Source organism: Euphorbia lathyris, chromosome 3 (assembly GCF_963576675.1).
Source record: "Euphorbia lathyris chromosome 3, ddEupLath1.1, whole genome shotgun sequence".
In the NCBI taxonomy this organism is placed as follows: Eukaryota; Viridiplantae; Streptophyta; class Magnoliopsida; order Malpighiales; family Euphorbiaceae; genus Euphorbia; species Euphorbia lathyris.
Genome location: NC_088912.1, coordinates 2,638,012 through 2,657,902, shown reverse-complemented (window position 1 = coordinate 2,657,902; position 19,891 = coordinate 2,638,012). Strand labels below are relative to the sequence as shown.

The 19,891-nt window shown below is 37.9% G+C and overlaps 1 long non-coding RNA gene across 10 annotated transcripts; it reads left to right on the top strand.

The window, feature by feature from the left end:
• Nucleotides 1-9,697: 9,697 nt before the first annotated feature.
• Nucleotides 9,698-17,784, top strand: LOC136221587 (uncharacterized). 10 transcript variants are annotated; one of them, XR_010685197.1, is made up of 14 exons: nt 9,698-9,855; nt 9,983-10,008; nt 10,960-11,074; nt 11,200-11,264; nt 11,359-11,543; nt 11,637-12,000; nt 12,092-12,259; nt 12,344-12,428; nt 12,646-12,742; nt 12,861-12,910; nt 12,995-13,330; nt 13,409-14,928; nt 15,862-15,938; nt 17,597-17,784. It is a non-coding gene; the product is annotated as an uncharacterized lncRNA (long non-coding RNA). The 10 variants fall into 10 exon arrangements; XR_010685194.1 differs by having other exon boundaries at nt 12,646-12,700; nt 17,597-17,783; XR_010685195.1 differs by having other exon boundaries at nt 12,861-12,941; nt 13,175-13,330; nt 17,597-17,783.
• Nucleotides 17,785-19,891: the final 2,107 nt, after the last annotated feature.

The window sequence follows — 19,891 nt, the reverse complement described above, 5'->3', positions numbered from 1 at the left end:
TGACATCATGAGCTTTTTGAATACCCATAAGACATCACCACTGGAATAGAAACTATGAACAGATTCAGGAGCTTGTAACCGCTCGCCACCATAGAAAAAACTTTTCCCACATTTGGCGCAAACAAAATCACCCAAAGAAAAGTCATTTGGCTTATACACATCCATCTTGTCTTTGCTCCTTCTTTTATTGTTTAGATGCATTAATATGCCAATACAACTTTGTTGTTGATTTTTGTTCTTTTATGGTCAACTTCAATCTCAAGTGACTCTATTCCTATAATCATATTCAAAGAATATCCATCTTTTATTGGATTTTCAACTCTGATTATACCTTGAATCTTCTGAACAACCTGAACCAAAACCTCAAGTTTAGTTCATCATACTTGATGACAAAAATTATAAAGTTTTCAACATAAAAAAGGCATATATAGTTAATACTTATATGTTCTCTTTGCAGATAAAGAGAAATAAAAACGAGATAAATACATTTAGCAATGAAGGGATCAAAACCGATGACAACATAAACAGTCCATGAAGCTCCATTGCAAATGGAAGCAAATGAGAAGCGAATGGCATACATTCCACAGTTTTGTTGTAAATACTAATTTCTGCATTCAAATTAAATATATTTCTCTGGTTACAACTCATATACATAATATAATCAAAATGACATCGCCATTTCTTTTTTATTGGACTCACCATTTCTTTTTTATTGAATAGAGGTAAGAATTGGACTCACCATTTCTTTTTTATTGATAGGATGCAGTGAATGCGGTTCTTTCTGAGCCCATTGTTCCACATTTTTCCATTGCATGCATTGGCAAAGAATTCAGCTTGGCAGCGACTCACCAACTGGTAATCCTTGTCCCTGAAATATATGAACAAACATATTATGATGCGGACATCCTAACTGGGATCAATAATAACACGCGCCTTGGCGGATCTCCTCTCGGCGTTCCCAAAGAGGTTGTATCTAAGAGGGCGGATCCCCTGGACACGCGAGCGGGGCGGATCTAGGCGTACGCCATGAGGCGTACCAACAACTACACTGGGCGGATCTCAAGTTTACTTCCTGCCGAAGGAATTCACCAACAACCTCTGACGCTCCGTACCTGCACCTCTGTACCTGTTGTCTGGGCGCATTACCTATCTTACCCTCTTATTATTAACTGTATTGTAACCCTAGTAGGGGTAGTCCCTGTCCTTTGCTTATCTTTTAGAAGTTGTATTTAAACCCTCATTTTGTAAGGATAAGGCAACTTTTATCAATCAAATATCATTTCTCATTGAGATTAAGGTTTATACCTTTGTTTATCGGGATTCACTCCTTCTAGTCTAGCTAGAGAAGAAGATCTTTGTTGGTTTACGATTAAAACCTCCATCTATCGCTTTTAATCAGTATCAGTTGGTATCAGAGCCAATCGTTTCCTGACCTAAAACTTCTTTTGGCAATGGTTCAACCCCGACAACTGCAAGATTCCATGGAAACCAGTGATCGGAGATATGAGGAGCTGAGAGAGCACCTCGCGGAACAAATCCAGGCCAGCCTTGAGCGGTAGAAACAAAATGACCAACGGTTCCAGGAGCTAACCGCTTCCCTGGAAAACCTCAGATTGGAGATCCGTGCAGTGGTCAGACCAGCCGCCGGGGAGTCCGACCAGAGGAGGGAAGGAGTCCTTGAACCACGACCCCAAAGGCAACCCACGCCACCTCGACTACCATTGGCAAATGTCCCACTTCCACGAATGGGTCCTAGGGATCTTGAGGTAAGAAGACCCAACTTTGTCCTTGTACATAACGCTGATAGTGATAGTGATGATTTTGAGGATATTGGGGATAATGGTGCCTTTAGAAATGTGAGGAATGTTGGCTCGATTGACGATAGACATGTGGGTATTGCTAGGGCAGAACCAGATCTAGGGAACTTTGATAGAGATGATGCCTTTAAGCTAAAAATAGACTTACCGTCTTTTGGAGGCGAATTGGATATAGAGGGGTTCTTAGATTGGTTATCGGAAGTTGAACGTTTCTTTGAGTATGCGGGTATTCCTGATGAGAGGAAAGTTAGACTGGTGGCGTATCGCCTGAAAGGTGGCGCATCAGTTTGGTGGGATCAGATGAGGGAAGAAAGAAGAAGAGGGGGCAGAGATCCGATTAGATCTTGGCTACGGATGAAGGCGATGTTGAGGGAGCGGTTCTTACCGCCGGATTATGAGCAGTATATTTACAGCTCCTACAGGGGATGTTCTCAAGGGACCCGAAGTGTCCATGAGTATACTTCAGAGTTCTTGAGGCTTTCGGCGAGAGCCAACTTGTCTGAGACTGAAAGCCAAAAGACCTCTAGGTATCTAGAAGGGTTGAGATACAACATCCAGGATCGAATTGGCACACAGATGGTGGTGCGAGTACAAGATGCTAGGAATTTAGCCCTCAAGGCTGAATCCCAACTGACCGGGAGATCCAGGAGATCCGCCACTACTGAGTATACGCCTGGAGGAAGAGATAACGTGAAGTCTTATGACAAAGGCAAGCAGGTGGCGAGTGCTAGTGGGGCCAAAGTCAATAGTGTGGGAAGAGGATCCGTTGGAGATACTAGACCATACAGGTAAGCACCTATACCACCCAAGGGCAACAATCCGTATGCAAGGCCAGCACCTTTCAAATGTTTTCGGTGCAATGAGCCAGGCTATAGATCCAACGAGTGTCCTAGGAGGAAGAGCGCCAACGTGGTGGAGAGGTATGAAGATGACTATGACGAAGAGGATGAAGTATTTTGTGAACCTTTGGGAGAAGATGATGATGAGGCGGGTGAAGAGAGATACGCCATTCATGTGGTACGGCGTTTGTTAGTCTCCAGCCGAATAGAGGGAGATCAGAGGCACCGACTATTCAGGACCCGCTGTCTTGTGAAAGGTGGGCGATGTAATGTGATAATAGATAGTGGGAGCCAAGAGAACATTGTAAGTAGCAGCGCCGTTCGAAAGTTCGGATTGTTGGCAGAGGCGCACCCTGATCCCTACAGGGTGGGATGGATCAAGAACGTGGGCGAGTTGAGGGTGACCCAGAGATGCAAGGTACCTATTGAGATTGGTAACAATCATGATGAAGTCTGTTATGATGTGGTCGACATGGACGCATGCCACCTATTGTTGGGCCGACCCTGGCAGTTTGATAACAACGCCACCCACACCGGAAGAGAGAACACTTACAGATTTGTGAAGAATGGGGTGAAGTTTGTCCTTACACCAATGGTGAGAGAGCCAAAGGCCGACGAGAAGTCTACCTTGGTAGTCTGTCCTACACACAAATCGTTCGTCAGCGAATGTGAGGAGAGCCAGATGGTGTATGTGGTGATGGTTGAGGCGAATCACGAGGCCGCCCGAAGGGGCGAAGGAGAGATGCCGAATGGAGTGACCCGCCTACTTGGCGAGTATCAAGATCTGTTCCCCGATGAACTGCCGAGTGGGTTACCACCTTTGAGAGATATCCAACATCATATCGATCTGGTGCCTGGGGCTAGTTTGCCAAGCCTCCCACATTATCGAATGAGCCCAAAGGAGAATGATGTCATGAGGCAAAAGGTGGAGGAACTCATCGAGATGGGATACGTTAGGGAGAGTATGAGTCCTTGCGCTGTTCCAGCTTTACTTACACCGAAGAAGGATGGGTCTTGGCGGATGTGTGTTGACAGTAGGGCTATTAACAAGATCACCATCAAGTATAAGTTCCCGATTCCAAGGTTGGATGACATGTTGGACCAACTTGGCGGATCTCGAGTCTTCTCCAAGATTGATCTCAGGAGTGGGTATCATCAGATACGAATCCGATCTGGGGATGAGTGGAAGACTGCCTTCAAGACAAGAGATGGATTGTATGAATGGTTAGTTATGCCCTTTGGGATGACCAACGCCCCTAGTACCTTTATGAGACTGATGAATCGGGTGCTTCGCCCAGTGATTGGGAAGTTCGTAGTTGTGTATTTTGACGACATTTTGATCCACAGCCAGACCTTGGCGGAACATGAAGAGCACTTGCAGATCGTGTTTGACCTGTTAAGGAAACACCAACTATACGCCAACACCAAGAAGTTCGACTTTGTCATGGAGAGCTTAGTTTTCCTTGGATTCGTGGTCAGCGGGAGTGGAATCCAAGTTGATGGGGAGAAAGTAAGAGCCATCCGAGAATGGCCTACTCCGAGGAACGTGGGGGATATCAGGAGTTTTCATGGGCTAGCAACGTTTTATCGCCGATTCATTAAGAACTTCAGTTCCATAGTGGCCCCGTTGACGGAATGTTTGAAGAAGGGAAAGGGGTTCGAGTGGGCGGACGCCCAAGAAGAGAGCTCCGCCTTGATCAAGGAAAAGCTGAGTACAGCGCCAGTGCTGGCGTATCCCAATTTTGACAAACTGTTTGAAGTTGAGTGTGATGCCAGTGGAATTGGGATTGGTGGTGTCTTGATGCAAGAAAAGAGGCCCATTGCATACTTCAGTGAGAAGCTCTGTGAGGCACGGCAAAGGTGGGCAACGTATGATCAAGAGTTTTATGCTGTAGTGAGGGCATTGAAAGTATGGGAACATTACTTGGTGGGAAAAGAGTTCATCCTCTACACTGACCATCAAGCTCTCAAATACCTGGGAAGTCAGAAGCAACTTCGAAGTGCCATGCACGCCAGGTGGTCTGCCTTCATAGATAAGTTCCCCTATAAGCTCATCCATAAGGCGGGAAAACAGAACATAGTGGCAGACGCCTTGAGTCGGAGGGTTGCACTAATAAAAATAGTCAAACTGGAGACCGATTGTTTCGAACACATCAGAGGAGAGTACCTGGCGGATCCTGACTTTGGAAGTATCTGGAAGAAGTGCCAGCACCAACCTGGGGATGGGGCGTATCACTTGATGGATGAGTATCTAATGAGGGGCAACCAACTTTGTTTACCCTGCACTTCTATCTGCGAGAAGGTGGTCCGAGATCTACATGGCGGATCCCTGGGGGGACATTTTGGGCGAGACAAGACATATGTAGCAGTGAGTTCCCATTATTTCTGGCCCAAAATGAGAAGAGATGTGGCGTACCTGGTAGAACGATGCTATATCTGCCAGACCGCCAAGGGACACACTACAAATGCTGGCTTACAGCTACCCTTGTCTGTACCAGAAACCATATGGGAGGATCTGTCCATGGATTTTGTCCTAGGGTTACCCAGAACTCAGAGAGGCATGGATTCCATCTTCGTGGTTGTTGACCGGTTTTCGAAAATGGCACACTTCATACCATGCCGTAAGACTAACGACGCCTCAGCGACTGCCAAGCTATTCTTCAAAGAGGTTGTCAGACTATATGGTGTACCAAAGAGCATTGTCTCAGACCGTGACACAAAGTTCCTGAGTCACTTCTGGCGGACCTTGTGGGCTCTTTTTGATGCTTCTCTGAAGTTTAGTACCACCGCCCACCCTCAGACAGAAGGATAGACAGAAGTGGTCAATCGGACTCTGGGAAACTTACTGCACAGCAAATGTAAGGATAAGCCCAGGATGTGGGATGTGGTTTTAGCACAAGCTGAGTTCGCCTACAATGGATCTGTACACTCGGGAACTGGGAAGTCACCCTTTGAAGTGGTATACACTAAGACCCCGAATCACGTCCTTGATATAGCCCATCTTCCCAAAGGAAACGTGACGGCAAACCAACTAGCCAAAGACTATGTCCAGATGCACCAAGAGGTGAAGGAGACTTTTGAGGAGAGAAACCAGAAACTAAAAGCTAAGGCGGATGAGCACCGCAGGGACCTACAGTTCGAAGTGGGAGACGAGGTTATGGTACACTTGGGAAAAGAGAGACTCGCCAACGCCACAAGCAGCAAGCTTCGACCGAGAAAGTATGGGCCATATAAGATCACCAAGAAGGTCAATGCCAATGCCTATCACATAGCTTTGCCAAATTGGCTTGGTAAAGTCTCACCGGCGTTCAATGTTCGTGACCTTAGCTCGTGGAAGTCAGATGGCCCTTTGGAGAACAACACAGACAAGCCAGTGCCGAATTCTTTTAAAGAAGGAGAGAATGATGCGGACATCCTAACTGGGATCAATAATAACATGCGCCTTGGCGGATCTCCTCTCGGCGTTCCCACAGAGGTTGTATCTAAGAGGGGGGATCCCCTGGACACGCGAGCGGGGCGGATCTAGGCGTACGCCATGAGGCGTACCAACAACTACACTAGGCGGATCTCAAGTTTACTTCCTGCCGAAGGAATTCACCAACAACCTCTGACGCTCCGTACCTGCACCTCTGTACCTGTTGTCTGGGCGCATTACCTATCTTACCCTCTTATTATTAACTGTATTGTAACCCTAGTAGGGGTAGTCCCTGTCCTTTGCTTATCTTTTAGAGGTTGTATTTAAACCCTCATTTTGTAAGGATAAGGCAACTTTTATCAATCAAATATCATTTCTCATTGAGATTAAGGTTTATACCTTTGTTTATCGGGATTCACTCCTTCTAGTCTAGCTAGAGAAGAAGATCTTTGTTGGTTTACGATTAAAACCTCCATCTATCGCTTTTAATCTGTATCACATTACTTTTACTTCTCAGAAATATCTTTGAAATTTGGTTTGCCTAGTTAACTTTTTCTCATTTGATATTATGTAGTTTACAGAAAAATTAGACTCAAGAGTGTCACTCATTACTAGCACAACCAATGAGATCATTGTTGCTGTTGTCACTAATTAACTCCGGGAGGATAGTATTTTCAATACATATTTTATTATGATATATTGATGAAAATTAAACTAACTTAAATATATTAAGAAGAGATACCATTTCATTTCTTTCTTCGAAAATAACACAGGATTGTTTTGGTGATTGGATTTGTACCTGGACTTAAGGTTAATGCTATCCCACTGTTACCCACAAAAACCATAATTATTTTGTTGTTCCATAAGGAAATTTATGTGTCTTAGGCATGCTCTAAATGGGAAATTTCATGAATAATAATCATATGCAATGTTATGCTATAGAATTACAAAAATGATTTTCAAATACTAAGAGCAACTATTTCTAATATCAGGTCCTAGATTATCTACAATTATCTCAATTTAGCTTATTAGGAAAAAAAAAATTGTGTACAATTATCTCAATTTGTTACATGGAAATAGCTAACCAATGCATGTATATATTTCATAGGGTAAATAATTTATTAGTCCCCTCTTTTTTTATCTAATACGCTCTTTACTCCTTCTATTTTGAAAAAACACTATAAGATCCCTAACTTTTGGCAATATTAATAATTTGGTCCTTCTATTTATTTTTTTTAGATAATTTACCGTTATATTTGACATAAACAGACAAACAGAAAATAACAGAGTAATATGGTTATTTTGTATCTACTATGACTGTCGTGAAACTTAAAATATATTCAATTAAAAATCTAAAAAAACTAGGCAGAATGGTCAAATGGTTAATATTGACAAAATATAGAGACCTTCAAATGTGTTTTTCAAAATTGAGGAACTAAACAGTGTGTTAATTAAAAAGACGAGAAATGATAAATTATTTATCCTATTTCACATGGCATCAAGGAAAAAGCAAAAAACAAAGCAGTAATTAACATCAATTATATATGTAATGACCATTAACAATGAAGTTATTCCCGTGCCACAAAATATTATCTTATTAACATAAGTATTTCACCAAACAGAAAACATAATAAGCAAGAATGCAACATATCACACCAATGACCACATATCTGACAAAGATTATATCTATAATAATTGACTGCCAAAAGGCACTAACTATAACATGTTTTTGTATCAAATCTTTGTAAAATGCAATAGATCAGTTTAAAAAATTCATGTACAACAAAATTCAATTCCAAAATAGGAATGCAGCTTCAAGTGGTGAAGCAGTAAAATACAAAAAGAAAGTCATATATACCTGAACTGAAATCCTCCTAGAAAGAATCTGCCTTAACACGCCCGAATGGAGAACGCCTAAGAACGGCCAGAATCAGTTTTGTATATGTTAAGTGGTAAAGGTATATGCGAGGAACTTTCCAGCCATGTGAAATACATGGACTAAAAAGATATGCAAATCATTTTCTTTTTGAAAAATAAGTAAATCCACAAGCCTTCACACAAACAATCTAGAACTTAGCCGATTGATGTGATATAGCAGTCTAGTTCAGCTTATTGCAGTCTAGATTGCTCATGGAGGAATGCCTTCATTTTTTATATATCTTTGTCTTCCTGTTTTGTAATTGTTATATAACTTTTTGTTAATGATAAAGATTTGAAAGTTTTTCAGTGAACAAAGCATTTCACTTCAAAATCACAATTTTTAGCTTCTTCTAACTTCTTCAAGTCCAAAGACTTTCTAGTAGAAGGAAAAAAATATATTTCTCTAACAAGCATTCAAAATTGCAAGATCAAGATGTCCAATTTCTTTCGCCTTATATTGCCTTTGCAGACTAATAGAAATAAATACAAATTGTAATAATAATAATAATAATTACGATTATTATGATTATAATAGACTCAGTGTGACAAAAAGTATAAAATTCATATAAGTCTCATTTTTAAAAAATTGTATTTAACTAAGAATAACATAAATAAAAATAGTATGCTAATAAAAAATACTATTTAGACAATATTTTACAGTTGATATGGCAAAAAAAGTTACAAATTTCAATATCATAGAGATAGAAATAAATATAAATTATCAAGTGAAGATTATTGCACACAACCATAATTAGATGCTTCTTGCTCGTGAACTGAGTACCTCAATAGTATGGATTAATCCATATTTCCAAATACTGCACCCTCTTGTTTCTCTTTCTGTCACTTTAAATTTGAATGTGTAAATTCAGCCCATTATCGGATAATGAGATAGCCCATATGCCTTGCATACTTTAATACTTGAAAAGAATGGTGCGGAGATGCATGACATGCATTGTGTTAGCCTATATGCCTTTCATTGCCACCCAAAAACAGTATAGGCTCAAAGGAATGGCAATATCCAAACTCCTCATTGACAGGTTCAAAAACAAAAGCAAGAAAGGTTCATATGGCATATGAAGAAGCCTTGTTATTTCAAGGCAATGTTGCGGATACCAGCCTTGGGATCACTATGTTCTTGAAAAGGCAAAGCATTAATAAGCTCATTATAGTGGCATCCCAAAAGGTCTTCAAGTTTATCGGGTGATCCCAGCTTGGGTTGCAAGCAAAGGCTTAAGATAATGGCCAAAGTTGCTGATCAAACCATGTGAGTACAGCTGTTAAAAGAAGTTTAGGGTGCCTGGATCCTCAATACTTCAAAAGGCAACAACTAACCTAGATATCAGATGCCTATTCATTCACGGTTGTTTTGTTAGGTTCTTTGTGTAAGACCTGGTATAGATCCACATAGAAACATTTAGCTGATTACGGAGTTGCTAAATAAATAATCACTCAGTGAATATTGAACCTATATTTAGAATTTGCACCTGATAGATTTTTGCAGGGACATCAAAACCGTGCTTAACTAAGGTGATTCACTTGGGCATTACACTACAAAAAATTTGGGCTATAACAACGTTTCTATAGCTACACTTTTACAAACCGCCTAAATGGACTGAACTTAAAAAAGCCCATCGCTTAAAAAAAAGCCTAAAGTGCCAACTAAATTATCTGCCATAGGTTGAAATCCTAAATATTTAGCCCAAACTTTTGTAAACCTAGGGCAAACTTAACACACACCTCTTGTTCATTTTAGAAATCGTGAGATACGCGAAGTAATCTTCATTGGTGGCGAACCTCGAGCATCCCATCAGAGGGGCAGAGATCAGCCATTTTCTTCTCAAATTCATGGCTGTTGAGACTCGAGGTAATCAATTTCATAGTTGAAATCTCCCTTAACGCTATTGTTATTCTTTGATCTACCACTGTTACAATGAATTCTGTAACCTAGACGTTTTTTCCCTGAATTGCATTGACAAGCGTATTTTGCACAGAGTAGCAATTCGATCGGAATCCACAGGTTTGTGTCCATTCTCTTTCTCTCTCTTCTCGACCTCCGCTTCTTTGGTTTTTCTGGCTATTTCTGATCCATTGTTTGGGTTTGAGATGTTTACTGTGTTTTTTCTGTGTTTGTTCGGTTTTCTCTTTGTTTATATGCTTCTAGAGATTTCATAATCTTATTGTTTTTTATCTTGTAGTTTCTATCTTAGGGTTTTTGTTTTTCTGCATTTGGGATTGTTGAACTTATAATTATGAGATGATGAGCAAAACTAAGCTCTGGTTTGAAAATTGGCCTTAGTTGTTTATTTTTTTTAGATAAGTCTGTCCTACTTTGGAAGGGAAATGTGAAAAGGTCAACATGTTTTATCAGTACCGTGATACTGAGTTGTATTGTTGGGAAATTGGTTGTTCCAAGCATTTGATTAGGCACAGGTGTGATGCTCTGAAGTGATGAACTCAAAGGTTTGTTAAAATTGACATGAGAATAAGAATGAGATAGCTACCTATCTGTTTGGATTTGGAATTAGATTAGGTGAACTACATGTGGAAAACTATAGCGTGTTCACTACTTTTTTAATAGTTGAATATATCTGAGCATTAGGCTTATTTTGATTTCAATATTTCAATATTTTAAAATCATGTGTTTGGCAAAGGTATGAATTCAAGCTGCACAACACTAGGCTTATTTTGATTGGCTGATGAAAAAGTTAAAATAGAATCAAATGTTATATAATTGTTAGCATTAGTAGATAGAAACTAAAGACACCGAAAGGGTATTATGGGTTAGGATAAGGATCATATTATTGACTCTATTTATGGCTTGCCTTTATTTAGCTTAAAAATGTTGGTTGCAACATGCTTTTTGTGAGCTAGTATAATTATTTAGAGGGTTATTTTTTTTTTATATATCTAAGCAAATCCTCCAGCACATAGCTCACATCGTACGTTGCATTTTGTAATTTGTATGCAGACTATTATTGCTGAAGTAAATCATGCCATTGGTGCTACTGGAATCGTTAGTTAAGACTGCAAAGCTGTTGTTTCTCAGTAGCCGAGATGTCATAATCGAAATGCTTCTAGAAAAGGTATTTACAAAAATTAATGGTGTTTATGATTGCCATGTCAAACTGGATAGCATGAAGAAATTATTATTTTCTTTTATTGCTTCAGCTTGTTAGATTTTATAATGTATTATTATCATTTGTTGCAGGATGAACCAGATAAAATATGCTCAGTAATTGTTTTATGGTTGTTTGATGGTTCTGGAGGTGTAAGGTCAGAGTTGAAATCTTTTTGCATTTACTGCTACAAATATCCTTTTTCTGACTGCATGACTGATAGTGTTAGTTATCCCATTATGTGTTCTCAGTATGTGCATTCAGAGTGTTGTGGATAACAGAATTCAGCGAGACAGTGGTGGAATGAACTTTTATTTGGTATTCTACCTTTCTTTTCATCGTGGACCGTAAATCGGAAGCATATGAACTTGTCCGACTTGGCTTAAAGGTTGAACTATTCTAACAGATTATGATATCACTTGTCTCAACGTTACTGGTGAGTTCCTTCTATCTCATTTGAACCTTTTCCTACTTGGGTTTATGGTCTGCTGCTTCCTTATTACCTTTTCTTATTTCATTCTTTTGAAAGGTTTGCACATGTATTATTCCCACAAGCATATGTATCTGTATCCTTTGCTCTTTCGCATGTCTTTTCTTCAACCACCCATTCGATTACAGATTCTGCTTCCTTGTATTCTTCTGGATACCCATCGGAGAGACTGAAATCAACAACTTTAAAACTCCTTTGATCGGACAAGAATGCAATTCCACACGGATTTATGTCGAAAACGTCCGAATAACTTGGTAGGGCAACAAGGGAAAAATTTAATGTGGAAAGAGATTCTGGTAAGGAAGCTTGGCTCGATTAGTTTGAATGTTCGAGACAGCATATCAAGTAGAACTAATCTAAGCTCGGTTTTCTTCATATCGTTGAGGTGTTTGGTTCTTGGAAAGTGAGTACTCTCTCTTTACTTTGCCTATTTATTGCAGTGAAGCAAGATACTGAAATGGTTGAGAATTCGTTGTATTCTTTTTAATTAACAGAGTTGGTAGAAATGTAGCTGCTGAAATGTACCTTGGCGTTCTCTGAACATCAACAAAAGATCCCTTTTTGACGAATGTCATCATGCCAGGAGTTGCAACTTATTGGTTCTGATATTCGACGAATGTCATCATGCCAAAGGTAGAGCCCCTTGCGCATTCATTTTGCAAGTGAGTCGTCTTTCTCTTCCTCTTATGATACTGATTTTTCGAGTAACTATCCACTTCATTTCGCAAATTTCACTATATTTCTAGGAGTTCTATCACCTCTACTTCAAATCTGGAGGTTCCGATCTTCCTAGGATATTTGGGATGACAGCTTTTCTTGTAAATACAAAGGGTATTTATTCATTCATTTCCTCGGTTTATGTATTACTATTGGTCATTTCTTTCAATCTTGCTTGGTTACCGATCTTTCTGTGATCTGGTATCATTCCAATTGGTCTAAGCTAAGTTGTCTTGTTCAACTGGCAGTATGTCCACGTATTCCATTTTACTTTATCGATTATTATATATATATCGACCTCTCATTTATACTTTGGTTCTTTGTCATCAAGGTCCGTAATCAGACCTCATGCTTGGGAAACTTATCTTCAGCTTAAATGGACACAGGTGATCCACTTAACCTCATGCTTTTAAGTTATTATTTGCTTGGTAAGTTCCATTCTCTAGACTGGCAAATTTCACTATATCTTTCTCAATTTCATCTATACAATTAATAGCTTAATGATCTTTAGGAGTTTAGAGCTCATTTTTACGGGTATCTATGCAGTGCACGTCTGCCACAACACAAATTAGAAAGGGCGAAACAAGGAAGACAAGGTGACTTGATGCTTATCAAATATTAACAAAGGTTTGGTTTTCTAAGTCTGAGTTTTTTGCTTTTTTTCTTGCATGATTAATTAGCTGTATTAAATAAGAGAAGAACGAGTCAATGAAGCGTAGCTTTTCAATCCGGAACCACGAGACCTTCAAAAAGTGTTCACTGAACAATACGGGAACAGTCTCGAACCGTTTACTAATAAGAAGGTGCAATAGATTAGATTAGATTAGATTCTCTAGTCTAATATAGATTAGTAGTTTCAGGTTTCATTTGCAGCTGCTTGTTAAATGAAACATGCGCTGAGAGTTTTGTGCCAGTTTCTGCTACAAAGGGATGAAACTTGAGCTCCTTGATGAAATAGCAGCAGAATTCAATCTGAATTGGAATTCTAAATTCTTGCAAAATGCTCACTTTCACATGTAAGCCTCATTCTCTACATTCCTTGATGCTTTGTGATACTTCTCTTGAGTAGCGTTTCCGTGTTCATTTATGTGCAGCATAGACTTAGGTTGATTTTTTAGCAAGATGAGAAGCATGGGCATTCATCTTTCAAGAACAAAAGAAACACATGGAAGAATGGGATTGAAGAGGGGTATAATCTTTCTAGAAGCTGCAGTGAAGATGAGACGACATTGTCCCAAAGACGAGATAGCAAAGATTTAGCTAGTTCAACTTTAGTGGCTGTTCACTATCACAGTTTTGAGGCACATTCCAAAAAATAAAAGCAATTATATGGAATTACTAAACAGGGATTTAGCGACAAAACATTTCATCGGTATAATTTAATCTGGGCATTGAACTTTTAAATTGCCGACCAATTTTCTGTCGGTGAATTTTGTTTTTTTTTTTTGTTTAAATCGATTCTAGGGGCGGTTTGAACCGCCATTAGAAAAGCGTCACTATTAAAAACCTTACCCCGACGCTCGCGTAAAACCGTCAGTAAATGTAGCAACGGTGGTATTCACAACACTTTTCCAACGTTTTACAAGACCGTCGCTAATAGTTATACCGACGGTTTAAACCGTCGCTACAGTAGAAAAAATCCGTCGGTAAAGGACTCTTTTTTTGTAGTGTTAGCTGCTGCCTCCTCTTCAAGTAACCGAAATATGGTAACTTTCATGACATCATTCATATTAACCAGCTCAAAGACCCAAACATCTCCTTATTCCAATTTGTTTCCCCATACAAAATATGTCAATGCCTTGCACAACTTAGCTCTCCCATTCCCACAACCACACCAGACAGACTCTGGTTGGTTGGTTTGTGTGTGTTTCTGGGAATCCACTACAAGAAAAGAGCAAGTTAGCAACGGAATTTAGCAACCATAAAAAACTCGGTCGCTAAATGGCGACCGAGTCGGTTGCTAATAGTTTTATCTGTTGCAAAAACGCAACAGCAAAATTGACCCCAAATTTAGTGACCCGTGTTTTCATTTAGCAACTGCGTTGCTGTTGCAAAATAAAATGGAAAAAGAAAACATAAAATAAATTAAAAAGAAAATATAAAATAAATTAAAAAGAAAAAAGAAGTATATATATAAACATAAAAGAAAACAATGAAAACCCTAAAACCCCTCTTCTCTCTTCTCTCTTCTCCTCTACGACCTCGACAATCCTCCTCTCCTGAAAGATCGACCTTTTACTCATCTTGCTGCCCTCTCCTTTCTTCCGCTCCGACCTAATATCATCTCACACCTAAGCCCTCAGCTAATCCTCTCCTATCTTCTTCTTCCTCGCCTCAGTTATTTCAAGAAAAAACAAAAATGGCGATGCCGGTGTTTACCGAGTGCTATTCTTCAACTCTCAAAGATAAGCTCAAATCCATAATTTCATGTTTCACTTGTTGGAGGGACGACATTGATAGACTCGGCCTCTCAGATCCCGTAGACGACATCTAGATCTCATTGCTCGTGGTTTAAATCCTTATCGCAAGATCTCGAGATCAAGGAAAAGTGTTTGGGGATAACATGAAAGAGATGGAAGAATACTCCAACGCCCTATAATTTGGCTGATTTTAGGTACGATTTTGCTAGTTATACTCTTAATTTTGATTATGAGGTTAAAAAACTCATGAGTAAGGATAAATGCTTTGTTTCTATAAACATACAAAAACATCCAGGGAGCTCTTTCATAAATAAGTCTTTATAATTCTTTCATTATCACTGTGCATGATTATTAATTAGCATTTTGGATGCACTTTGATTAATATGATATCGAATTATGTTCATCCTGGGTTTGGTTGATGTTTTTTTTTTTGAGAAATATGCTGAGTTTATTGATTGATGAAGGAGCTTGTTAACTTCTTTTCCTCTCCTGTTTTAGTAACCCTGTCATTCATTAATGTTTTTGTTTCTAAATACTGCTGGATTTCTAAGTATTAATTGTAGATTCCATGGATCAAAGACCTGACAACTTCTACAAGTTTGTGGTTAAGAAATTTAATTATGTGGGGAATGACAGGTCTGATATCTTTTCTTGACCAAAGACGAGTTCGAGTCTTTAGCGGCCTCTTGCCAACGTTTTGGAAAATGACCCTGACCCTAGTTCTAATGCAGTACCTTTTGGAATTTTTAGGAAGCTTTCAAGCTTTTCGTTTTCAATTAGAATATTATCTAATGAGCCACACTTCACATAATTACAATGAAACAAAGGAAAAGCAATATATATGGGTAAGGGTATACATCTGGCTTTCTTTCTGTTTTTTTTTCTAATGTTTACTCCAACACACACCCTTATCTATAATTTTCATACATAATGTAAACTAAATGTTTTCATCTCCCATACTTATCTAAGGAGGTAAAAAACTATAGGTGAGAATATTTGTAGGTTGAGTTGGGCTGCTATAAGCTAGTTCACTTGGACTGATAGATTGTTCAAAATATGTGCATCTTTCTCAATCTTCATTTGATAACGGTGATAGATTGTTTTGTTGATATTCAATCTGTTTGTAGGATTGATAGCTGGATTTGATCAAGAAGCAGCTGTTGTAGCCATGGCACGCCTAGTTTCATTTAAGATGGAAATTGAGGTAACAAACAATATGCTGCACCATGCTTCAAATTTTATGTTTATGGCTGAAATCTTTTGAATAGGCTTGATCATCTATCTTCCCCTCTCTACTTCACACACGCACATGTGGACACATGTATGACTAAGCCAAGAAACATACCAACTAAACTCTAGCCATGCCTCTTCATTTGTAGCGTATTTAGTATACCCGTAGATGATATGGGTATATATATGATGGGGATAAATTTGTTTAAAGACGTGCATTACATTATTGAAGCAAGACATCTCATTCATGATATCATTCATGATCTAACAACTTGTTATATGTTTGAGCTTTGTGGTGAGGGGAATAATTGCCTTGGTGACAGGACTAGAGCGAGAGATGAAATCCATCTTGATTTCTCATTTGATTAGGAGATAAATCAGGATGTCGAAAATGACCCTGACCCTGGTGCTAATTCTTATGTGATGACAGAACTAACCCTGGGGCTAATGTTTTTTACTGTTGTTATTATTATATGCAATTACATGTGGTTTTCTTGACCAAGAGGTCACGAGTTTGAGTGTTAGGAGTGGCCTCTTGCCAAAAAAAAGGGGAAGGCTTGCCCCCAGTGCATCCTTGTGGTGGGACCCCTCTCCGGACCCTCGCTCAGCGGGAACGCGTAGTGCACCGGGCCGCCCTTTTAAATGTGGTTTTCTTGAGAAAATGTGTTTTTCATATTATGCTTCTTGCTGCATATATATAGTGTTTCAAGTAGTTGCATTGTACAAATAGTTGCCCATATTCATTGTAATAGAATCCACTTGTGTACAACTATTTAAGCATGCTCTGTTTCAATGAATTTTATACTCATTTATTTGTCTTGCAATCTTCTATTTCAACACATTCTGGCCAGCTTTCATGCCTTTTCTATTATGTTGATACTAAGATTCATAGTCATTATCATGTTCCACTTTTGGTTGTGCGCTTACTAATAATGATGGGATTCAGATTAGTTATAAATTTGAGGGTTTGGCTAGTTGTACAACTCCAAGTATGATAGAAGCTTTGTTTCTTCGTGAAGCACTTTTATGGGCACCGTTTGTGGTTTTCATAGTCTCATACTCTAACTATTTATCGGATTTTATTGGATCTATATTTATTAGGAATCATAACTTCACATGATAAAAAGCTCATTCAAGAGCTTAATGATATTTGTATTGTTTTTATCCAGTGATCAGATAATGAAATTGTCCATGCTTTAGAAAAATTGGCAATTTCAACTATGTGTGATTTATTATTGTTATTATTATTATTATTATAATTATTATTTGTGTTCAATTGTGGCTTTATAAGCCCGTAATTATATGTTTCCTTGCTTATTAGGGTGGTTGTCATTGTTGCTGCTTGATGCTCCTCTTGCGATCAGTTATAAAATGTATTTCTGCAAATGAGACAGTAATCATAAATTAATGTCCAATTACTATCAGATAGATACATCTAATCATCTATTCTATTTGATTGTCATTGTTCTATTACGTTATGCTCGAAATGTAGTATTTATTTAATATGGTTTATGTAGTGCACTATTTCAAGTTAAATCATATTGGAACTTAAATTAATTGTATAGAAATCCACTTTGTTTTGTTGTTTTCTACTTGTATTTTCTTTTCAGAACCTCTCTTCTGGTTATGCAGGACTTTCACTGCTAAGGGTGTGGTTGTGAGCGCTCTGGGAGTCTTTTGGCTATGCAGGACTTCGGCTAGTGTGGCTGTGGGTGCTGGAGGGCTTAATAGGGATGGATAAATTTTTGTATTGGATATTTATATTATAGTATATGTGTTAGATTATGATATTTATATATTTTGACTTAACTTATTAAGTTTAATCTAGGACTTGGATTTTGAGATTTATATGTTTTGATGTAACTTCAAATACTATTTATAAATATATTTGGAGTTTCATTTATATTACAAAATTGTACTATAATTTTGATTATAATTATAATAATAAAAAATAAAAAATTATTATCTTGTATATGTTTACAGACAGAATTGTTCATTTTCAGCTTGTCTGTGAATAGGTCATAACAAATTATCAACAAAATTACCGATAAATATTATGTTCTAATTCGTCGGTAAACTGTCCAACTCATGTAATGAAAGTGGGCCCTATTCTAGTGTTAGCGACCGACAGTGGTTGCTAAAGCGGTCGCAAAAATTAGCGACCGCAGATGGGAATTGGGGTTGCAAAATTTAGCAACAGGGTAGTTAGCGACCGAAGGCATTTGGTCGCTAAAAGACAAAATTCGGTTGGTAAAACGGTTTAGCAACCGAATTAGCGACCGAAATTTCGGTTGCTAACTCGCTGTTTCCTTGTAGTGATCGATTTCCTGTTCTTCTGAAATTCCGTTTGTGTGCTGAAATTCAGAAATTTTAAAAGGCTCCTTAACGGCTGAATTTAGTCCCAATCCCACAGAAACATCTACTTCCCCCAATTTGTTTCCGCATGCAAATTCTTTCCATCCCTTCAAAAACCTCAATTGTGATGAAGTTTGAGAACGTGGTCAAATGTTTCCAGCCATAGCCACTCTGGATGTGCTGCAAGAAAAAACCAGGAATCAATTGAGAACATTAAATCATCTAGTTTAAGATCTCGCCATAAGAAATCACTTATTTGGTCTCAACTCCTTTTTCATAATTAGTTGTTAGCCATTTTGCTTTTTATAATTTATAAAACAAAGTTGAATATATTATGGATCCTTTAAACTTGGCAGGAAAAAAGTGATTGACATCGAGAATATTAAAAATATCCCATTATCCTTGTGAAAGAGGAGATTTGAACAAGTTGAAATAAGGACAACATAAACCAAGCTCAAGAGACCAAAAGATCACTTTAGTTAAAGATAGTATATTAAATAATAAACAAAATGAAAAAAATATATATATAAGAAAAAAATAATAAACAAATCAATAAAACCAAATCTTGCGGAAACAAAAACTTTATGGTTAACATAGACAAGAGATTAGTAATACTAAACCTCAACTTACTTGCAATCTGTTATCAAAGTTTTCGCCGGCAACATTCTGCAATCAGCTAGAATATCCTTTCTAGCTAGGAAGATATTGACTTCTATTTCTTCACTATTATTTTTCCTGCAGCATTCTCAAATATAAAAGATAATTTGTTAAAGAAATTTTACATAATTCTATTTTGAGATTTGATGAAAAGGATTATTCAGTTAGATAACATACATTTACAATTCGGTAAAGTAAAACTTAATATAGTATGATGATCCGTGCAAACCATCAATATGTTTGTTTCCACTGTGAAAATCAATTCAATTCTTATTCTTTTTCTGAATTCTTGCTCAATCAGAAAATAGATGAGAATAACTGTTTCCTCATACAATCAACATATGCAAATCAAAATTAAACAAATAAGAAAACAAACTGAAAATATGTATTCATTTCAAGTGTAAAAACTGGAAGAAGACTCATCGTGGAACACCAAAATGGAGAAAGAAGATAAATCAAACAAGTAAAAGAAAAAGGAACTAGAGATACAAAAGCCTTACATTTGAAGCAGAGAGAGTTGTGGCATTATCTCTTCTTTGCTTTTTTACTGTTCGGAAATTCTGAATCCAAATGGCTTTTGATCGGTGAGATCTCACTCAAGCCTGGCTCTTTCTAATCGCAATCCATTTGCTTATATACATATATATATATATATGCTTGAAACAAAGTAACCCTAGAAAGCAGAGGGGAAGAATATTGGGTAAGTTACATAATGGTCATTATTGGGCAATTATTTACAACTATTTCATACTTATAAAGAATTTCTTAAAATGTCAAGTACTTTCAAATTAAAAGTGGTTTTAACATATTTAAAAAATAAAATAAAACTAGTTTTAGTATATTTTGAACGCTGAAATTGATGGTTTTTTTTTCTCAAACCCTAAAAAAAATAACTACACATAATGACAAAAGAAT